Below are 21,264 nucleotides of genomic sequence, written 5' to 3' on the forward strand. Positions count from 1 at the left end.
GCCAACTACCTGGACAAATATTCACTTCGGCGATATCCACAATGACTTGGTGGAAACTCCTGGGCCATTCACAGCAGAAAAGATGAAAGTCTACAAGAGTCTCGATGTGTTGTTGAACTTGTTGGAGTCCACGGTTTGTTAGGATCTTCTACGTTTGCTCTGCGGATGTTTGAAAGTCATTTTTAATTCAGCGGTTCTTTTTTCACTCAGAATGCGAAAAAGAAAATGCCTTCTATTTGTGCATCCGATAATGCAGCAGGAATTTACCATTATTAGAGATAAATACGCGAGGTTACGCACTGTGTTTGACGCTATCGTGTTTCTTGCCTCCGACCAAAATATTTCCCAGCATGCAACGCGGGCTTTTAATAACAATGACGTCAGCTGAAACTCGCCTATTTTTGACCAATCTGATCCCTGCCGACAGTAAAGAGACACATAAATTGCCATTTGTTTAGGTCAAATACAGCTAAAAAATGACAAAAATACAAAGAAAATGTGACTATACTGACTCACATTAGTGCCGAGTGCGTAACAGTTTTCCTTAATCACTCACTCGTTTCACAATTTTATTTTTACCAACCAACCATAACAAAGGATGTCCCAGTTTTTTGTTTTTTGTTTTTTTTTTGAAAATCTGGTCACTCCATCTATCACTGAAGTTAGGCTTTAATTGTGCTGAGCTTTGTTTCAACGCAATCTGAATACAACAGGAGAGCTGATTTGTGATGTTAAACAAATCGCTCTCAAATAAAATTAGTCACAAGATCGATAGTATTGGCCAACACTTTTTCAGTTTTCAGAATCAGCCACACCTTTTTGTTGAAAATCAAACAAATACCTAAACAGAACCATGAACACTCGTATAGGCTCCTGAAAATGTGCTGTTTAAATCGTTTTCTTTTTTTTGTCTTGAAATTTCACCATGGCAACTGCTGAACATTCCTCCATATACATACATGTAGATGATATCACAGCAAAATATAAAAGAATTGTTCTCTTTGTTTGGATGTGTTTATCCCATTTTCCATCAAGCATTTTTTGAGGTCTAGTACCAAAACATTGTTGAAGTTTGAAATAAATTCAGTTTCTGCACTTTATAGATCGACAGGAGTCTCCACTATAATCTCCATCAGCCTATATTGCACAAAATTGACTCTTGTGAACTTTAAACCATGTTATAATGTTGTCACTTCATCATAAACCTTCTTGGAGTTGTGTTTTGTTTCATTCACACATGTTTGAGTAATCCTTTATCATTAGTCTGTCTACTAGCCTGATTCATCAGCTGGTTTCACTTTGTGGAAACCTCGCAGCATTAGGATTTGTTCGCTCGATGGTAGGCGGGTACTTTTTTTATTTAACCACTCGCTGCTATTTGGTCGTGACATATGTAATGCAGCCAAATCCCGTAGGAAGAAGGGCAATAACGTCTATCCCTTTGATAAAATTCGCCAAACATTCTCTTTGTTCCGGCTTTAAATGCTCGATCTCTGAAATTGTTGCCAACACAGAATGTATGTCTTCGTCTACATCCATCTCAACTGCTTTGTTGTGCTGCACCACAAAAGGGACCCAGACAGACGCTTGAGTTTGACGTCATGGCTTCACAGCTCTACGCTGATTGGCCGGTGCGCCGTTTACAACTTTGGGGCTTCTTGCAAACCGTCTAGTGTATTCCGATTCTTGACCTAGTCGCTTGGAGAGAAATGAAACTGAGCGGAGACATTAGGTGGCGCCAGCGTGGCTATCTGTGTACATGTCCAAAGCTCAAAAGGCTCTGTTCCACCTTAAAACTACTCTTAACCCTCTCAGGCTCAAATTAAATATTAATAACAGGAAAAAATCTGATATTTGGGGAAAATGATCATATGGGTTAGTAATATACAATCCTGACTTTTTTTTTTTGAGAGACCTTCACATCCAGTGAGTTCTGGGATGTTGCAGATTTGCAGCATTGGTCCGGTGTGGAAAATTAACACTGAAGACTGAAAATGATATGAACGACTAACTTTATGTGTATATCACTTTTCATAACAATGAAAACATAAAGCAGAGTGTAACAGCTTTACAGTGGCAGAACAACATCACTTTTTCATGTGGTGCTCCAAGAAACTATTTTTATCCTTTGTAAACAACAAAAGTACTTTGCACTTCTGGCAGGTCGTTTGTGTGTAACCATTCTTGCACAGTCTGCATCGTCCACGTTTATCAGCATGGATGGGAAAAAAGGCTCCTGAGTAAAAAAAGCTCATAAAATATGGATTTGGAGTAAGTATGTAATTGGCATTTAGCTGTTGCAAATCTGCAACGCCTGCCTGGAGAGGGATAACCTTAAATTCAATAAAGATGGCAATTCCAGGGCTTAAATTTTTACCAAATGACAACGTCGAACAGAGAGTTTTCTGTTTCAAGAAGTCTAAATATGCAGGATTTGTGTGTTAAACATGTGTGAATGAAACAAAACTCAACTCCGGGACTGTTTTTGATAAGGAAACAACATTATAACATAAATCATAAAATAAAGTAGTACAGGACATTTAAACATGCATGATCCTTTTTTATATACTTCATAGTTCTCGGATTCTAGTTCAGATTTACAATGAATTTTCCTGATACCAAATAATACTGCAAAGTGGTAAAGTATTCATGAAAAGGCTAGTAACGTTCCACAATATAAACTTTCTGAGGCAGTGTGGCCCACCAGCTTGGATTAGCAGTTTAAGCTCTTTATGGGCGACCTGATCTTTGTTTTAATCTCAGAAAATCTCGCATGAACTTCTCACATGACCGACAAAAACGCTGATTCAAACCAGGTCAGGCTGAAGTCAGACCTGCATTGTACTTCGCTTTATGAGATCGTGGGGAACTTTAAATAGACTCTTTGGTCCAAATGCTGGTTCTTTTAGCTGTGCGCTCAGATTTAGGCTTCCATCCGTCTCTGTCTGCTCTCTCATTCATCATGTGTGAGCTTAGTGCCAGGTCATTACTGCTCAGAGTGTGGGAGAGGAGCCCCGTGGAGATCCTTCTGTCCAAACCACAACTCAGACCTCTAAAGCCCGCCGTCCACTACCACTTTTTTTCTTGTTGTAAAAGATTTCTGGATGTCACACATAGACTGTATAAAGAAGTGGACTATAAGGGACTGTGACTGTGCCTTTTTCAAATGAAGCTCAAATGCTAGAAGTTATAAGGGTGAATTTGGAGCTGAGTTTAGGAATAGGAATTTATTTATAAATAATATAAACACCAGGATCAAGTAGAGCGAGTTAATACGAATATTTTAAAACCAAAGTGACAAAGCTCACTGCAGCAGTCACAGAGAGAGGGGGGACAATTTTTCAATGTACCGTATTTTTCGGACTATAAATCGCACTTTTTTTTCATGGTTCGGGTGGTCCTGCGACTTAAGTTTTCACACTGACAGCCTCGAGAGGGCGTTCTAGGCTTGTGTGTCTGTGTCTATTACTCCTGAACCACTGTCACTTGGCTCTACTGCGCATGTCTCCTGCAGAAAGAGCCTCTGTCCTGTCTGTCATGTCAATCGATCGCACCGTTACTTCTGTACCACGGAAAATTTAAAATGTAAGTGACTTCAGTGACACCGAAACCATCCTGTCGGGATTTAGAAAGGCCGGAATAATTCTAACTGGAACTGATGCTGAATCTGACGACAGCGACACAGAAGAGGAAGCGGCGCTCTGTTTACCTCCGGAGGTCACAGAGTTGCTCAAAAGTGACACAGAGGATGAAGAATTCAATGGATTTAGTGATTTGGAGTGAGATGGAGAGTTTGGTAAACTTATGTTCTGTTCTGTTGTTTATGTTATATTTATCTGAAGAACTGTTCATATGTGACGTTAACAGTCTGTTGTTCTCTCTTCTATTCTTATTACTAGAACTTGCCTTTCAAGATGAAATGTCAGTTCCTGGTCTCTGATTTTATAAAATAAATTTCCCCCAAAAAGTGTGACTTACATATGTTTTTTTCTTCTTTATTGCACATTTTTTGGCTGGTGCAACTTATACTCTGGAGCGACTTACAGTCAGAGAGAAATACAGTAAAGTTAATTAGAGCCAGAGTCGATAGAGCCAAAAATGCCCCCATGAACACTTCCTATTTGGAATGCAGCAGCTTGTGGATTAGCTATGTGCATTTATATATACAGTGTATGCTGTCACACAACAAGATATGAGAGATTTGTAAAGTCACTGAAGTTGTACCGATGAGCAGAGGTTAGAGTTACACGCTGGTGGAACTTTTGTGCTTGTAAAAGTTAGTAAATGGAAGAGTAATTGGTAATGAGGTCCCATCCGGATAGAGCTATTCAGTGCTTTTAGATGGAGCTTTTGTCTTTACTGTTGACAAAGATTGTACATAGAGTAGATGCAGATAAGACTCCAAAATGTTGCTTTATTCTCTGTCCCTGTCTCCTTGAAAGATTTGAACCACGCCTCAAGACTTTCCCCATGATCAGAAAACTCAGAGTGACCAGACGTCTCAAAAAATTCGGGACAGCCCTGAAACCTATGCTTTTGTCCTGAATCTCGAATCTGGCCCTAAATATCCCAAAATTACACTCAAACAGAATACTGAGTAGTTATTTTCTGATAAATATTAAAAACTGTTGGTAGAGAGCCCCTGACGGCTTCTAGACGCTCTGTTCACAAGCCGTACGTTTGCCTTGGTCGCCCCCAGGGAAGCTGGGCAGACAGTACACAGCAGCCGCCGCGTTTGGAGTTGAGTGGAGAGCAGAGGGGAAACAGTGACAGTGGTGGAGTACCAGAAACATTCAGTCAGGAGCGGCAGGTGAGGCAGTCCCACAACCAAGCTCCTCCCTACATCATGTCATTTAGCTCAGTATTTCACAAACTTTTTATCTGGGGATATTTTAAAAGTCACAAACCTTCACAAGTCAATAAACATTACTCGTAAATCACAAAATAAAGGTGATTTGACCATTATCGAACATTAATGAGGATATTTTATTGTTGACTGAGTGATCGTGTGTCTCTGAACAATTAGTATTACTCAGGTTTTAAACTATGAAAAACAGTAATTAAACCAGTGATAAAAGGATCCATAAGTCGCCTATTTGGACATTAAATGTAGCCCATTTCTTTTTCTTTTCAACATTCAATTGGACCAAAGAGGGTGTATTTTACTTCTATGGGGTCTTATCTGCTGACATGTAACATATTCAGATCACTATTTTACCTTGTATTGTTTGGGAAATGCTATATTCACTGAAAAAAACGTATTAACATGTTTTATACGTTTCCACTGATGCTTGAAGTCTTCTCTTCATTTGCTCCTTGCACTAAGTCACTCCCCTTTCAGAGCGCTATCACAACACAATCAGCCTGCATCGTGCATTGCATATTGCATCAGGTTTGTCAAGTTGCTGTGTACATTTTTTTTTTATTTTTTTATGTTTTGTATATTTATGGAGAATTGTCATGTGGGAGCATTGGTGACAAAGGCTTGTGGGCGGAGCATTGCACAGAATCTCAAATCTATCTCGAATAGAGCCCAGAGAGATGGCTAAAATACATACAAATGACATCTAAAAACCTCTTCAGGCATGTTTTTGATGAGGGAACAACATTATAACATAGTAGAAAGCAAAAAAATATATAAAAAATGTATTGATTTTGCATAATACACCCTCTTTAAAGATGAGTACACTTTTAGGCTCAAGAAGATACTGGACCGAAACTTGATATTACACTTTACTTCTCACACATTCGTCTTCTGTAGCCACAGCTGCCCTGGGGGTGACTGATGGCTGCCAATAGTTTGTGTCACTGACCTCTTCAACTATCACCAAGATGGGTAAAGTGTCTTTGCCCAAGGACACAGCAGCAGCAGCACGCACTGACTAGAGAGTTTCACTTTTTATCTTTTTGACGTGCCTCTTGGGGATGAATGAAGATTGAAGATCACTTAGAAAATTGTTGCTGCTTTTAAAGAAGACATTATGTTTTTTTTTTGTCTTGTGCACTGAAGTAGATGATTATTTTACATGTTACTTTTAAAACTAATTATTAATTTAAAATGATTCTAAAAACTTTGATGATAAAGCACCGCCTGCCAGATCACGCTGTCGGTGCCCCGAGGTGCAGTTTAAGGTAATAAGTAGGAATGCACTGATACGATACTGGTATCGAATATCGGCGCTGATCCATGTAAATTTGCTGGATCAGGTATTGGCTCCAAAATATCATTTCTGCAGATATTGGTTGGTTGTACAGGTGTAACAATAGCCGTAATATCATGATTTCGTATCGTCAAAGTCTCACAATAACATCTGAGGCCATCACATTATACTGAATTGCAAGTGTCCGTGTTTAAATGAATAGATATGGATATTTTAATCTCTTTCTTTGTGATTTTATTGTCCTTCTTATTCTGTAAAGCACTTTGAATAACTAAAAACAGAGGGAACTACATAGACCATGATCCTTTGGTGTTGTCAGTGCAGACTACATGAAGAAATAACTGTTGCTAAGCACTTTTAAATCTTAATTCTTCGTATTATAACAGTACCAAAGGATTTTCAAGGCTTTTAAAAGGAAAAAGTAGCCCCCACAAAATATCGCAATAAATATCAAACTGTAAAATGCATATCCCTAATTGGTTGGGATTATGAATTCATGTAATAAGACTATTTACTGGTCATAGTTGGTCCAGAAAGTCTCATAATGGTTGAGCTTCAAATATACAGAGTTGTTCTGTAGTTACTTGAAAGGTAAATAAGAGCAACATAACACATTTTGTCGTACAATATTTCTTGCTTTTAGAAAAATAAAGTATTTTTATTTCCTGCACTGTTTGGGTATCGGCAGATGCTTAAAGCAATGCTATCAGAATTGGTAGCGGAACTTAAAAGCTGGATCGGTGCATCAGTGTAGTCAGGCTGGCGCCACTTAGTGCCTTTGCTCAGTTTCATTTCTCTCCAGCGATTTGGTCAGGAATCAGAATACACTAGACCAGGGGTGCTCAATATGTCAATCGCGATCTACCAGTCGATGGCCAAGGTCGTGTGGGTAGATCGCCATGTCTTAGTACTCGTCTCAGACTCAAGGTCTGACACTCAACAAGTGCGATCATATTTCATTACGGCCGCTGCTGTTGGTAATAAACTTGTAGCGGGTGCAGGAGCGTGTGGGGCGTCTCAGTGCAGCCTGTGCGCTCATTTGAAACCCGCGGAGACTCTACGGCGCATCACAAACACACACGCTCCCTATGCACGGCTCGTCTGCGACAGCGTGTGCCCTCGTGTACCAGCGTGCATCACAGGGCAGGTTCAACTTCCTAAACATCCTACCTGTCCATCTGCCTCACGTCAGCACGCCGCCCCTCGCCTTTTCACGCTCTCGCTCCTTCCTGCGTACAGCGAACACAAGCCCCTCCCACAGTGCGGCTGATTAGAAGAGCAAGACCAAACGTGAAGCAAAAACCAGTCTAAATTTGTGTTCCAGTGTTGGCACAAAGCAGGTCTACAGCATAGAGCGGATCTACAGAACAGACCTACTGCCACATTTGGCTGAACAATCAGTCTAACAAAAGTGCACAAATGCATCTGTGTTTGTCACGATGTGCGTTTGGTTTGGTAAACGTGCAGAGGCTGGTAAATATCACTGCAAAACCAGAAAAGAATGCAACTCCAGTTTGGAACTTTAAAAAACAGGTTTAAAAATCTTCCTTCACTTTTTTCACAGTTTTGTGTAAAGTGTCAGAGGAAGTTCTCTTAAAGAAGGGGTTCTCAAACTGTGGGTGAGGGTCCAAAAAAGGGGCACAGAGTGTTTCAGTGCAGTTTGCTTGGCTTTGTATTAGGTAGATCATTATGACTTGGTCATTTTGTAAGTAGCTCGCATGCTGAAAAAGTGTGAGCACCCCTGTACTAGATGGTTTGCAAGAACCCTGGAAGTGCAAGTCGGGGCACCAGCCAATCAGCAAAGAGCCAGACATTCTGTGTTGGCAACGATTCCCAAGATCCAGGATTTAAAGCTGGAACAAAGAGAATGTTTGGTGAATTTCATCAAGGGGAAAGACGTTATTGCCCTTCTTCCTACGGGATTTGGGAAAAGCTTAATATACGAGTTAGCCCCGTAAGCGGAGCATTACATACGTCACGACCAAATAGCAGCGATTGGTTAAATGAAAAAAGTACCCGCCTACAGTCAAGCGAACGAAATCTAACGCTGCGAGGTCAGACAGTGTCTACGATTTTTTGCCTAAATCTAACTCAAAGTAAAGTAATACCCGTATTTTTTCGGAGAAACCACAAAAACACACTCCCCTCGCAGAGATCAGGAGTCTAACCCCCAACCTCTCTCTGAACAGGATAACCACTCTGCCACAGTACCACATGGACAATTCACTTAGAGCTGCATGAACATAGCCTTGAAATGCGTAAAATCCTTAAAACAATACCACTCCATTCTGAACAAGCCCTCATAGCTGGTCCCATGTAAAACCATAATAAAGAGAATTTTGTGCCGATTTTGCACGGCTGGCTGCGTACACATGGAGCGGGTTAGCGGCGCGCACACTCAAGCCTCACAGCGCTCTACAATCTCTGAAAGCAAAGGAAAAATACAGGGTCTTAATAAAACCCTCTTTCATAGGTTTGAATGGAGCTCCGAGTATGAGCCAAGAGCCAGGATTACACTGAAAAAGAAAAGAGAGAGAGCGAGAGGGAGGGAGGGGTCAGAAAGCAGTCCCCAAAAAACATCTACGGGACAAAGGAAAGCCTCCTCTAGAGTACTATGGGAGACTGGAGTTCACTACAGACTGCATGCACGCCTATGGGAACAGTGCGCAACCTGTAGCTGCCACTGAGCGCGCACAAAAGGGAGGTTGAAAAGGCAGTGGAGTGTTGGGAAATTCATGGGTTTGGTCCAAATCAAAGGGAAACAAAAGTATGCATCGATTAAAGGACGCGTCGTATGCAAACTTGACTTTCTTTTTGAGGTTTTAACCACTTTATAACATCGTTCGCGTATCAAAAACATATCTGGAGTTGTATTTAGCTTCAATCACGCTGGTTTCTGCAATCCTCCGTAAAAAGTCAAAGTCAGAGCCTCGGAAAACACACGGTTTGAATTTTCCCAGGATTGTTGTGTCATAGGTAGAAACCCTGTACAGTTTTTAAGTCCAAAAAACATGACCAGACTCTTTTTGAAGTATTTCTGTGATCAATTTGAGTTCTTTAGTGCTGCGTGCTTACATTAATATATCATGGTAATTCCTGCTGCTACCAACAGATGGCGAGCTGCACCAGTTCCCAGTATGGAGAACAGTGAAGCTTGGAAACAATGTGCGGTACTTTAATTTGCCTTTATATTATTATTGATAGCATTTATATAGTGCCTTTCAAGATACCCAAAGAGCTTTTCAGTTCATTATTCAGTCACTCCACACTCAGTGGTGGTAAACTACTACTGTAGCCACAGCTGCCCTGGGGCAGACTGATGGAAGCGAGGCTGCCAATCTGCGCCATCGGCCCCTTCAACCACCACCATCACTCACACCACTTTTATACTAGGCAATGTGGGTGAAGTGTCTTGCCTAAGGACACAACAACAGTTTTTTGCCACTGGCACCCCCCTGTGGCACCTGGAATTCCCAGTGGTCTTCCATCCAAGTACTACCCAGGCCCAGCCTGCTGAGCTTCTGAGATCTGACGGGATCAGGCTTTTACAAGCCGGTATGGCCACACATTATTATTAGGTTCTAAAACATGACATGGTAACGGGAAGGTAATCAAGAGCACGTTTTTAAAGCAAATAACACAACTAAAGCATAATATTCGTTCTTTAAAAATGTCTCCTTTTTGCCAGATGGCTTTATTTGACAGTGTAGGAGCGTGAAATGGGGGTGAAGAGCGGAGAGGACATTAAGCAAATAGTCTGAGCTGAGAACTGAACTCATGATCCTGAGATCGGAGGAGAGATCTGCCGCAGCTTATACCTCTGTACTCTGGCTATGATTTACCTATGTACCAAGCTCAAAAACTATTCCATCCCTTAGGTTCCGTTCACGTGAGAGGAATCCACAGTGAATCCTCTTCTCCATCCGACTATCTCCTCTGTTTTTCCTAGATTTATGTCTTGTCACTACATCCATAAAATTCCTTATTGGTTTTCCTCTTGGCTTCCTGATTCTTGGCTTTAAACTTAAGTATCCTTCTGTTCATATATTCAATATGTCTCCGCAATTCTAAACATCTCAATCTGGACACATCTGACGTTATCTGCAAAACATATTGTGCAGCTCTCTTCCTCTGGCTCTGCTCCCGTCTCTTTCTCTATCTCTGCTCGTGTCTTTACTCTGGCTCTGCTCCTCTGTATTTGTTCCTGTCTGCTCCTTCGCATCAGGTGACAGTCAGCGCGATGTTCTGCCAAAGTCCTGAAGGAAAGTCCTGGTTGAGCTCCAGACTGAGATCAGAGTTTGATCATAAGTGTTTTTTTTTTTTTTTATTGTTTCCAGGAAGTACAGGAGCGGGACAGGTGAAGCTGAGGACAGGCACACATCTCGAGAAACACACAAGAATATTGAATCACCAGAGCAGGGCCCAGAAGGTGAGATGTTTCAGAAAGGTTGTGTTAATGCGATGACAACTTAAGATCAAACTGGTACTGTAGTTGTCCTGCACATATCACCGATTAAGACAAAGGCCCCGGGGAAGACCTCAGGAGCCGGAGGAAATGAGCGAGGAAAGGAAAGGAAAGTTTGGGCTTCCCTTGGTTAGACAGAATGGATGGAAGTAACAGAGCAGCGGGCGATGAAAACGGGGAAAGATCTGAGTGATGATGTCTTGAATATAGTTTTTTTTAGTATAATGATTACTCCAACATGCATGAATAACTGCAAAATCAACTTCGAGAGGGTAAATGAGAAGAGGAAACAACTATGACTTGGCTAAAAGCTTTGAAAAGTCAATTTTGCTTAAAGGTTGTATAGAGGATTTTTTTAAGGGAAGAGAAATACAGCGACAGTCCTTGTGCGCATTCAGAATTACTGTTGAAGTTTCCTGTCTAGAAGTAATTCAGCGACCGACACGTCAGTTTTTAGACGCTTCGTCTGCTTCGGTCGCGCCATCGCTGGATGAGATCTCCAAGAATCACCTCTGTTTGGCTTTGCTCCTTTTCCTCTTCTCTTCTTCTTTCAGCAACCTCAAAAACGGACTTTCTTTTGCGGCGAACCGGTCGTGGATTCTCGTGCGCCGTCGCGACAAACTTTGTGCGAAATGCGAGGAAGCGACAGTTCGAAAAAGCCTCTAAGAACCGCTGCATAAACCACGTAATCCCCGCGCTCCGACGAGTCAGTTACACTAGGGAGTTTAATTGACAACCTAACAGCCAATAGAAAATGAGGGAGCCTCGTTTTCTATTGGCTGATGTTTATCTGGCCGCACTACGTCCACAGTTGATCGATTTTTGTTCTTTTTTTTTTGGTCATCATAATTACAAAGCTGCTTCGTCTCTGTAATGGTATTTTAATCTTTCACTGACAGTTTGAAACTAAAAAAAATCCTCCATACAACCTTTAATAGATTTGCTGTGTCAAGCGTTTTTTACATCAGGTTTTGAATTGTAGTATTGGGACTGAGCAACACTCTCTTCGCTTACACTTTCCTGAGGCTGTTCTACATGTATCTCTATGGCAGAATGTTCAGCAGTTACCATGGTGACGCAATGCACACATTAGCAGACACAGCCAAAAAAAAAAAAAAGTTCTAAGATGTTGAAAAAAGTCAAGAAAAAAAATAAATAAAATGGATTAAAACAGCACATTTTCAGGAGCCTGTGATTGATGAGGTTTAGATTTTTGGTTTTCAACAAAAAAGTGAGAGGGACCAACTGAGAACTAATGAGAGATTTTTTTTTTCTTTAACATGAACTTTTATTTTGATACGATCATAAACGATACAATTTTGTGCCTTCTTTATCATTATTATTAGTTTGTACGACCATAGATGAAAACAAAACTGGCATCTTTAAAAAATGAGAATAAGAACTAAAAAAAAAAAAAAAAAAAAAAAAAAAAGTGATTGTATTTCTGTCAAAGGGGTTGGTATTTGGAACATTCTGAGTGATGTTTAAAAAAAAAAAAAAAAAAAGTCTAACACTGTAGAAGCCTAAAAGCTAAAAAAGAGTATAAAGTGTTATGTTTTGAAAGATATAGAGCTCTGAAATGAATGAATTATGCGTTAAATTTAGTTTGTTTTAATTTATATTTTGTCTCTTGTATTTACAGTAAGTCATAAGTGAAATTGTAAATGCAAACTTGTTGTTCATACGCTGCTTTTCTTTCTTGGAACTGTGTCATTGTTTAATAGGGTTTGGTATTATAAGTACTTTTACTTCTGCCTAAACCCTTTCGGTCCTGATCCATGGGGTTGTACTCTATGGCTTCGTTCAGACTGTAGGGCTTAATGCTCAATTCGGATTTTTTTTGTGAAATCCGATTTTGTTGCGAGGTCCTTCACATTTCCAATGAATGCGACTTGTATGTGATCTCCAGTGTGAACTCTGAACGCTCCAAAAGTGTCTCACATGAGCACTGGAGGACACGACGATGTCAAACGCAGCGAGTGTGCTCGGCGTTTACGGAAGTCGCCTAAACGCTGGGCTTGTCTCCCAAAATACGGTCCAGTTCTTCGTAAAATGGACAAGTTACACGTCCACATTTGAGTCTTTATTCTCCTTGTATTTGGCCCGCAGGCTCTGTATTTTTTGTTGACATTGGAGCCAGGACCGTCTGTAGACTCACTCGGACATTTCTTTGGTAATCATTTCAAAAACTGGTTCGGCAATCGCTCCAAATTTTAATAAACTCGCTAACCTCGCTTTCTCTCCATTGACTAGAGTCTGAGCCTGACGTGTAGATGGGATGAATGTGACCTGACCGTTCAGACTGAAGTCGCATGCCAAAAGATCAGATATGTATCAGTTTTAGAAGCACATACCCAAGTGGCCTGGGTCGCATTTGAAAAAATCTGATCTGTGTCGTTCAGACTGAAAATAAAAGATGAGATACAGGTCACATAAGGGCAAAAAAAAAAACAGATTTGCGTCATTTCAGGCTGCAGTCTGACCGTAGTCTGTGTTCAGACTGCAGCCTGAAGTGACCCAAATCTGATTTTTTGGCTTATATCTGATCTTTTAATGACACACCACACAGATTTGATTTTTTCAAATGTGACCCAGGACACTTGGATATGTGCTTCTAAAACTGATACATATCTGATCTTTTGACATGTGACTTCAGTCTGAACGGCCAAAGCGCATTCATTCGACCTACACGTTATCAACAAGCCACAAACGTCACTATTCTGCGCTGAAGTAGGTGAAAATTGTTAATAAACTCTGTGTCACTGAAGTGAAGCACATCACCACTCACCACTCTTGGCTCCGTCTCCACATCCACACGTTCCTTTCAACGGACGTCGCTGCCGCTGCCCCACAAAACACCACGACCAAAAACCTCGTCCTTCTCCTTCTCAATCTCCTCCTTAAAACAAGTAAGTTGTTCATGTTCTGGCTCCGGTACGAGAGGAACTTTAAAATCTCCAGGTGCTCAATGCTGCGTCCGTGTTTGGACAACTTCTGTAAACACAGAGACGCTCGCTGCGGTTGACGTCGTCGTGTCTCCAGTGTCACATGCGGGACACTTTCAGGGCTGTTTAACGTTCACACTGGAGTCACATACAAGTCGCATTTAATTGGAAATGTGAACGACCTCGCAAAAACATCGGATTTCACAAAAAAAATCAGGATTGAGCGTTAAGCCCTGCAGTCTGAACGTAGCCTTTGTTTTGTTTTGTTTTGTTTTGTAGTACTGCAAAATGACCAAATAAAACTACCACTACTACATTTTTAAAAGCACAAATGATCTCACCTAAACCAGCTCGTTAAATAAAGCTCAGATTAAAGTCTATCAAACTTCAGATAGACCAGTGCTTACAAACAAATACTCCAATACCAGTACGTTTCCAGTCTTCAAAGCGTTATTGGACCAGATGAAACTAACAAACAGTAAATCTCCCGCGCCAGAAACCAATCAGTCACTGGGAGCCTGCACGTGCTGTGACCTAAACCCCTAAGCCGCCGCCCATTACGTCCCAAAAAAAATGTCACTCTGACCGCATTACGACATACATTACAACAGTTTAATTTCGAAAAGGAAAACTAAAGGCGCTCCTCTCCTTCGCCGCATGTTGTGGTTTGAAATGAGACCACTTAAGTAAAAGCAGGTGCTGGGTTAATGCGTTCCAGATCCCGCAGAACGAGGAGCAGGTGCAGAGCTGGACTACAGCCGGACTCAACCAGGCCCATGTGAGGCCGTGGAGCACATCGTAGTCCCGACTCAGACCAGGACTCGCTCGCATCTGGACTTGAAGCGGGTCCCCGTGTTCTGTCAGACGGTTTTAGATTTACTGCTACGTCTTCTTTTCATCAACGGCAACTGAAGAAATGCTGCTGTTTTCATTATAAAACAGAATTCGTGGTAAAATATTTTATTGTACGGTTAAACTAAAAAATCTAAATCTATGTAAACATTTGCCTAGAATGTTCCTCATTGTGGCATTATCGGTCAGGTCAGTCCCACGGGCAGTGTTGGGGAGTAACAGATTACATGTACCGGAGTTATGTAATCAGAGTACAAATTATGAGTATCTGTATTCAGTTACAGTTACTGTTTCAGTGAGTGGTAATTGGATTACAGTTACTTTGTTGAAGTAAATAGATTACACAGTGGTATTTTCCTGTTTTCACATTTTGAGCTAAACCAGGTCTAAACCAGGTCTAAACCAGGACTAAAACCAGGTCTAAACCAGGTCTAAACCAGGACTAAAACCAGGTCTAAACCAGGACTAAAACCAGGTCTAAACCAGGTCTAAACCAGGACTAAACCAGGACTAAAACCAGGACTAAACCAGGACTAAAAACCAGGACTAAAACCAGGTCTAAACCAGGTCTAAACCAGACTAAACCAGACTAAACCAGGACTAAACCAGGTCTAAACCAGGACTAAACCAGGACTAAAACCAGGTCTAAACCAGGACTAAACCAGGACTAAACCAGGACTAAAGTCTAAACCAGGACTAAAACCAGGTCTAAACCAAGACTAAACCAGGTCTAAACCAGGACTAAACCAGGACTAAACCAGGTCTAAACCAGGATCCAGGTAAACCAGGACTAAACCAGGACTAAACCAGGACTAAACCAGGACTAAACCAGGACTAAACCAGGACTAAACCAGGTCTAAACCAGGACTAAACCAGGACTAAACCAGGACTAAACCAGGACTAAAACCAGGACTAAACCAGGTCTAAACCAGGACTAACCAGGTCTAAACCAGGACTAAACCAGTCTAAACCAGGACTAAACCAGGACTAAAACCAGCTAAACCAGGACTAAACCAGGACTAAAACCAGGTCTAAACCAGGACTAAACCAGACTAAAGGACTAAACCAGGACTAAACTAAACCAGGTAAACCAGTAAACCAGGTCTAAACCAGGACTAAACCAGGACTAAACCAGGTCTAAACCAGGACTAAACCAGGACTAAACCAGGACTAAACCAGGACTAAACCAGGACTAAAGGTCTAAACAGGACTAAACCAGGTCTAAACCAGGACTAAACCAGGACTAAACCAGGACTAAACCAGGTCTAAACCAGGACTAAACCAGGACTAAACCAGGACTAAACCAGGACTAAACCAGGGTCAATTTGAAGAGAACAAAGAAAACAAAGAATTTTCAGGATGTGGTTGTTACATTCATGTAGTTTTAAAAAACATGACAATATCAAGTAATCCAAAGTATTCAGATTACATTACTCACTTGAAGTAATTTAATGGATTCTGTTACAAACTACATTTTGGGGTATGTAATCTGTAATCTGTAGGGGAATACATTTTAAAAGTAACATTCCCAACACTGCCTACGGGTCATGTTAAAAGTCAGAAGTGTGGAAAGGCGAGTCCACTCACAGATGAAGCTCCTACACCGGAAAAAAAAAGAAGCAATTTCTAGGTAAATTAAAATGATTTAAATTAAGATCATTTGACTTTATTTGACTAGATTCAGCTTGATAATTAAAATGATCTACCAGGTTTTAGACCTGTTTTAGTCCTGGTTTAGACCTGGATTTAGACCTGGTTTAGTCCTGTTTTAGACCTGGTTTAGTCCTGGTTTAGACCTGGTTAGACCTGGTTTAGACCTGGTTTAGACCTGGTTTAGTCCTGTTTTAGACCTGGTTTAGTCCTGTTTTAGACCTGGTTTACTCCTCTTTTAGACCTGTTTAGTCCTGTTTTAGACCTGTTTTAGACCTGGTTTAGTCCTGGTTTAGACCTGGTTTAGACCTGGTTTAGTCCTGGTTTAGACCTGGATTAGACCTGGTTTAGTCCTGTTTTAGACCTGGATTAGACCTGGTTTAGTCCTGTTTTAGACCTGGTTTAGACCTGGTTTAGTCCTGGTTTAGACCTGTTTAGACCTGTTTTAGTCCTGTTTTAGACCTGGTTTAGTCCTGTTTTAGACCTGGATTAGACCTGGTTTAGTCCTGTTTTAGACCTGGTTTAGACCTGGTTTAGACCTGATGTAGACCTGGTTTAGTCCTGTTTTAGACCTGTTTTAGACCTGGTTTAGTCCTGGTTTAGACCTGGTTTAGACCTGGTTTAGTCCTGTTTTAGACCTGGTTTAGTCCTGGTTTAGACCTGGTTTAGACCTGGTTTAGTCCTGTTTTAGACCTGGTTTAGACCTGGTTTAGTCCTGTTTTAGACCTGTTTTAGTCCTGTTTTAGACCTGGTTTAGTCCTGGTTTAGTCCTGGTCTTAGTCCTGGTTTAGCCCAAAATGTGAAAACAGAAAAATACCACCGTGTAATCCATTTATTTCAACAAAGTAACTGTAATCCAATTACCACTCACTGAAACAGTAACTGTAACTGAATACAGTTACTCATAATTTGTACTCTGATTACATAACTCCGGTACATGTAATCTGTTACTCCCCAACACTGACTGTATGTGTCCTTTAAAAATGCAAGATTTTCAAGGAATTTTATTTATGGATCAATTTAACACTGTAATATTCTGGGCAAAGTAATAAAATCTCCATGGAAACGAGCAAGTGGCTGACCCCTCACCGAAAAAGTGACATAGTGTGACTTTAAATAATGCACCACAGCTTTGTCAAATCAAGAGAAATAAATAATTCAACCAAAATCCAGACAATTGTCCAGTGTTTTATCCCAACATCTCCCAATCACTTGAGCCCGTAGATCCATTTAGATAAAGGACAAAATGTGCGCAGTAATTACGGATAAGCGGCCGCCTGGTTAAAAAGTGCTGGGTTTTTTTGGTGTCGGAAGGGAAATTCCTGCAGGAAACTCTGGGAATGCTGTAATTCCAGGTTTTGGGAGAAGAAGAGCCCCGGGGCCAAAGTGATCTGAGCCTGTGGAGTTTGGACAAGCCGACTCCACAGCGGCTGACGCGCTTTAACTCTGACAATACAGGATTTGTATAGGAGCGGACGGGGGGAAGAGTGCACAGAAGTGTATCAAATCAGGATTAAACGGGAAGAAATGTGAAAAAAGACGAGGCCAAAACCTGGAATCATCTGCACCTGCACACGTAGGTTTAACCAGGACTAAACCAGGTCTGAACCAGGTCTAAACCAGGTCTGAACCAGGTCTAAACCAGGTCTGAACCAGGTCTAAACCAGGTCTAAACCAGGTCTAACGGTCTAAACCAGGTCCAACCAGGTCTAAACCAGGTCTAAACCAGGTCTGAACCAGGTCTAAACCAGGTCTAAACCAGGTCTAAACCAAACCAGGTCTAAACCAGGTAAACCAAACCTAACCAAACCAGGTCTAAACCAAGTCTAACCAGGTCTAAACCAGGTCTAAACCAGAACCAGTCTGAACCAGGTCCAAACCAGGTCAGGTCTAAACAGGTCTAAACCAGGTCTAAACTAGATCTAAACTAGGACTAAACCAGACCTAAACCAGAAAAACCAGGTCTAACCAGGTCTAAACCAGGTCTAAAACCAGGTCTAACGGTCTAAAACCAGGTCTAAACCAGGTCTAAACCAGGTCTAAACCAGGTCTAAACCAGGTCTGAACCAGGTCTAAACCAGGTCTAAACCAGGTCTGAAACCAGGTCTAAAAAACCAGGTCTAAAACAGGTCTAAACCAAGTCTAAAACAGGTCTAAACCAGGTCTAAACAGGTCTAAACCAGTCTAAACCAGTAAACCAACTAAACCAGAACTAAACCAGGTAACTAACTAAACCAGGTCTAACCAGGTCTAAACCAGAAACCAGGTCTAAACCAAGTCTAAAACAGGTCTAAACCAGGTCTAAACTAGATCTAAACTACGACTAAACCAGACCTAAGTCAGAACTAAACCAGGTCTAACCCAAGACTAAACCAGGACTAAACCAGATCTGAACCAGGTCTAAACCAGGACTAAATCAGAACTAAACCAAGTCTAAATTAGGATTAAACCAGAACTAAACCAGGTCTAAATCAGCAGTAAATCAGGTCTAAACCAGGACTAAGCCAAATCTAAATCAGGATTAAAACAGGACTAAACCAGGTCTAAACCAGGGTTAAACCAGATCTAAATCAGAACTAAACCAGGTTTAACCCAGGTCTAAACCAGAACTGAACCTAGTCTAAACCAAGTCTAAACCAGGACTAAACCAGGTCTAAACCAGCACTAAACGAGCTCTAAACCAGGGCTAAACTAGAACTACACCAAGTCTAAACCAGGACTAAACGAGATCTAAATCAGAACTAAACCAGGTTTAACCCAGGTCTAAACCAGATCTGAACCTCGTCTTAACCAAGTCTAAACCAGGTCTCAACCAAGACTAAACCAAATCTAAATCTGGATTAAATCAGGTCTAAACCAGGTCTAAACCAGGTCTAAACCAGGTCTAAACCAGGTCTACACTATAAGAGATTAAACCAGTTCTGAATCATCTCTATGAAAAATATTAGAAAATGTATAATAGTAACAATTCACTTCATATCGCGTGACAAGTCTGAATAAACAGAGTTTTAGGAAGAGAACAAGGACGACCATCCGATGTAAAAATAAAACAAAACTCAAATCACTGCAGTTTGCCCGGAAGAAGTATAAGTACATGTACCAACAATTCACCAGAGCCCCAGACCCAAAGTACTTTTCTGAGCTTTAGTGACAAATGTGGACCTCAAACATAAAAAAAAAATCTAAGCAAATCTCAACTCACGGCCTGGAAAAGGTATTAGAAAATGTATAATACTAATAATTTACTTGGACCAGTGTTGGGGAGTAACAGATTACATGTACCGGAGTTATGTAATCAGAGTACAAATTATGAGTAACTGTATTCAGTTACAGTTACTGTTTCAGTGAGTGGTAATTGGATTACAGTTACTTTGTTGAAATAAATGGATTACACTGTGGGATTTTCCTGTTTTCACATTATTTTTATTTATTTAATTTTTTTAAATTGGTAATTCCACTCATTGCTGGAAACTAAACCAGGACTAAAATCAGGTCTAAACTAGATCTAAACCAGGACTAAAACCAGGTCTAAACTAGATCTAAACCAGGACTAAAATCAGGTCTAAACTAGATCTAAACCAGGACTAAAATCAGGTCTAAACTAGATCTAAACCAGGACTAAAATCAGGTCTAAACTAGATCTAAACCAGGACTAAATCCAGGTCTAAACTAGATCTAAACCAGGTCTAAACTAGATCTAAACCAGGACTAAAATCAGGTCTAAACTAGATCTAAACCAGGACTAAAACCAGGTCTAAAGTAGATCTAAACCAGGATTTTTACAGGAAGGGCATCTGGTCTAAAACAAACAGAACCAGAACTCAAAATCTCTGCAGTCTGCGAAGAAAACCCCACAAAACTGCAAACACAAATTCAGTTTTAAACATTGTGATGTGCAGTATTTTTTTGGAAATATTTGGTTTAGTTTTGGTTTAGTCGATGTCGTTTTCAGCTTTAAATCATAACCACCATGATCATACAAAAAAAATTAAAATAAAAAAGCATTTCCTGACACATGCAGTCGAGTCAGAGTCGTAGTATTTTGTTAAAATTGACAGTTTCTTGAGAAAATTCCACACTTTTGCTCCGTACCTGTCTGCACATGTATCCGGCTCCTCTTTTAGACCATTTACACATCCCCACCTGATCTGTCCATTTCTCTTTCTCTCTCTCTTCTGTCTATCTCTTCATCTGTTCCTCAGAAATGTAATCAAAATATCCACTTTCAATCCTTCGCTCGGCCCCAAATTTCTTCCATTCTGCAAAAATCCCGTCCAAATCCCGCAATATCCGACGGGAAAAGTTAAATTCCAGATTCAGAAATGGTGAGAAAAGATGACGGAAATATAGTCCATGTGAAATTGTCTCGTTTTGATTTTTTTTTTTAAATGTATTTTTTTAGAGAATTTTTTTTTTTTTTTTTTTTAAATTTCCAGAAGATTTCCAAAAAGTCCAGGAGCAGCGGCTGTGTGATGTGTTCAGGGGCAGGGCTGGACTCAGAATGGAAAGAGTAAGAAACGGAGAGACAGGAGAGAGAAGGAGAGAGAGAGAGGGAGGGGCTATAATGGAAGGGGGCGGAGTTTACAGCCGGGACAATACTGTGTGTGTGTGTGTGTGTGTGTGTGTGTGTGTGTGTGTGTGTGTGTGCAGAAAAAAAGAAAAAGAGAGAGAGAGAGAGACGCTGGTTGCAGTTTGGTGTTGAAGATTTCAGCAAACGCCTCACGGAAAGAGGATTTGGAGAGAGAAAAAAATAACCTCCAAATTTTGTATTTTTATAGTTTTGCTTGTGAACAGCTGAGATTTCATTTTCAACCATATCATTTAAGAATTTTATGATTAATTTTGTTACAGTTTCATCCTTTTTTTTTTTTTTTTACATAGCAATAAATATCAGGAAAACATGTCTATAAGCACGTCTTTAAACTAAGCGCACATTCATTCGTAAATACCTTCATAAATATTTTCAGGAAAACAGTGTAAGTTCCAAATGTTGTGCAAAATTACAATTTATACTGCCAAAGAGTATAAATAGAAATAGGTGTTTCCCAAACTTTTTTTCTGGGGACTCATATTTTAAAAATCTTGTGTACCAAGTCAATAGACATTATTCATAAATCACCACTGTTGGGTAAGTTACTTTAAAACTGTAACTTAACTGAACTTTTGCGCTGTATATAGACTAAACCAGCTC

General features: G+C 40.5%; 1 protein-coding gene and 1 pseudogene across 1 annotated transcript in view; both read right to left on the reverse strand.

Moving 5' to 3' along the window:
- Positions 1–20,627, reverse strand: part of sema3b (sema domain, immunoglobulin domain (Ig), short basic domain, secreted, (semaphorin) 3B) — a 98,324-nt gene extending 77,697 nt beyond the window's left edge. The window contains exon 1 of the mRNA XM_055165714.1: positions 20,166–20,627. The gene's annotated coding sequence lies outside the window, so the exon portion shown is untranslated. The remainder of the gene's footprint in view (positions 1–20,165) is intronic.
- LOC129412463 (5S ribosomal RNA) lies at positions 9,614–9,730 on the reverse strand (annotated as a pseudogene).
- Positions 20,628–21,264: the final 637 nt, after the last annotated feature.

This window comes from Boleophthalmus pectinirostris, unplaced genomic scaffold (genome assembly GCF_026225935.1).
Source record: "Boleophthalmus pectinirostris isolate CB_2022bp ecotype Guang Dong unplaced genomic scaffold, ASM2622593v1 HiC_scaffold_8, whole genome shotgun sequence".
In the NCBI taxonomy this organism is placed as follows: domain Eukaryota; kingdom Metazoa; phylum Chordata; class Actinopteri; order Gobiiformes; family Gobiidae; genus Boleophthalmus; species Boleophthalmus pectinirostris.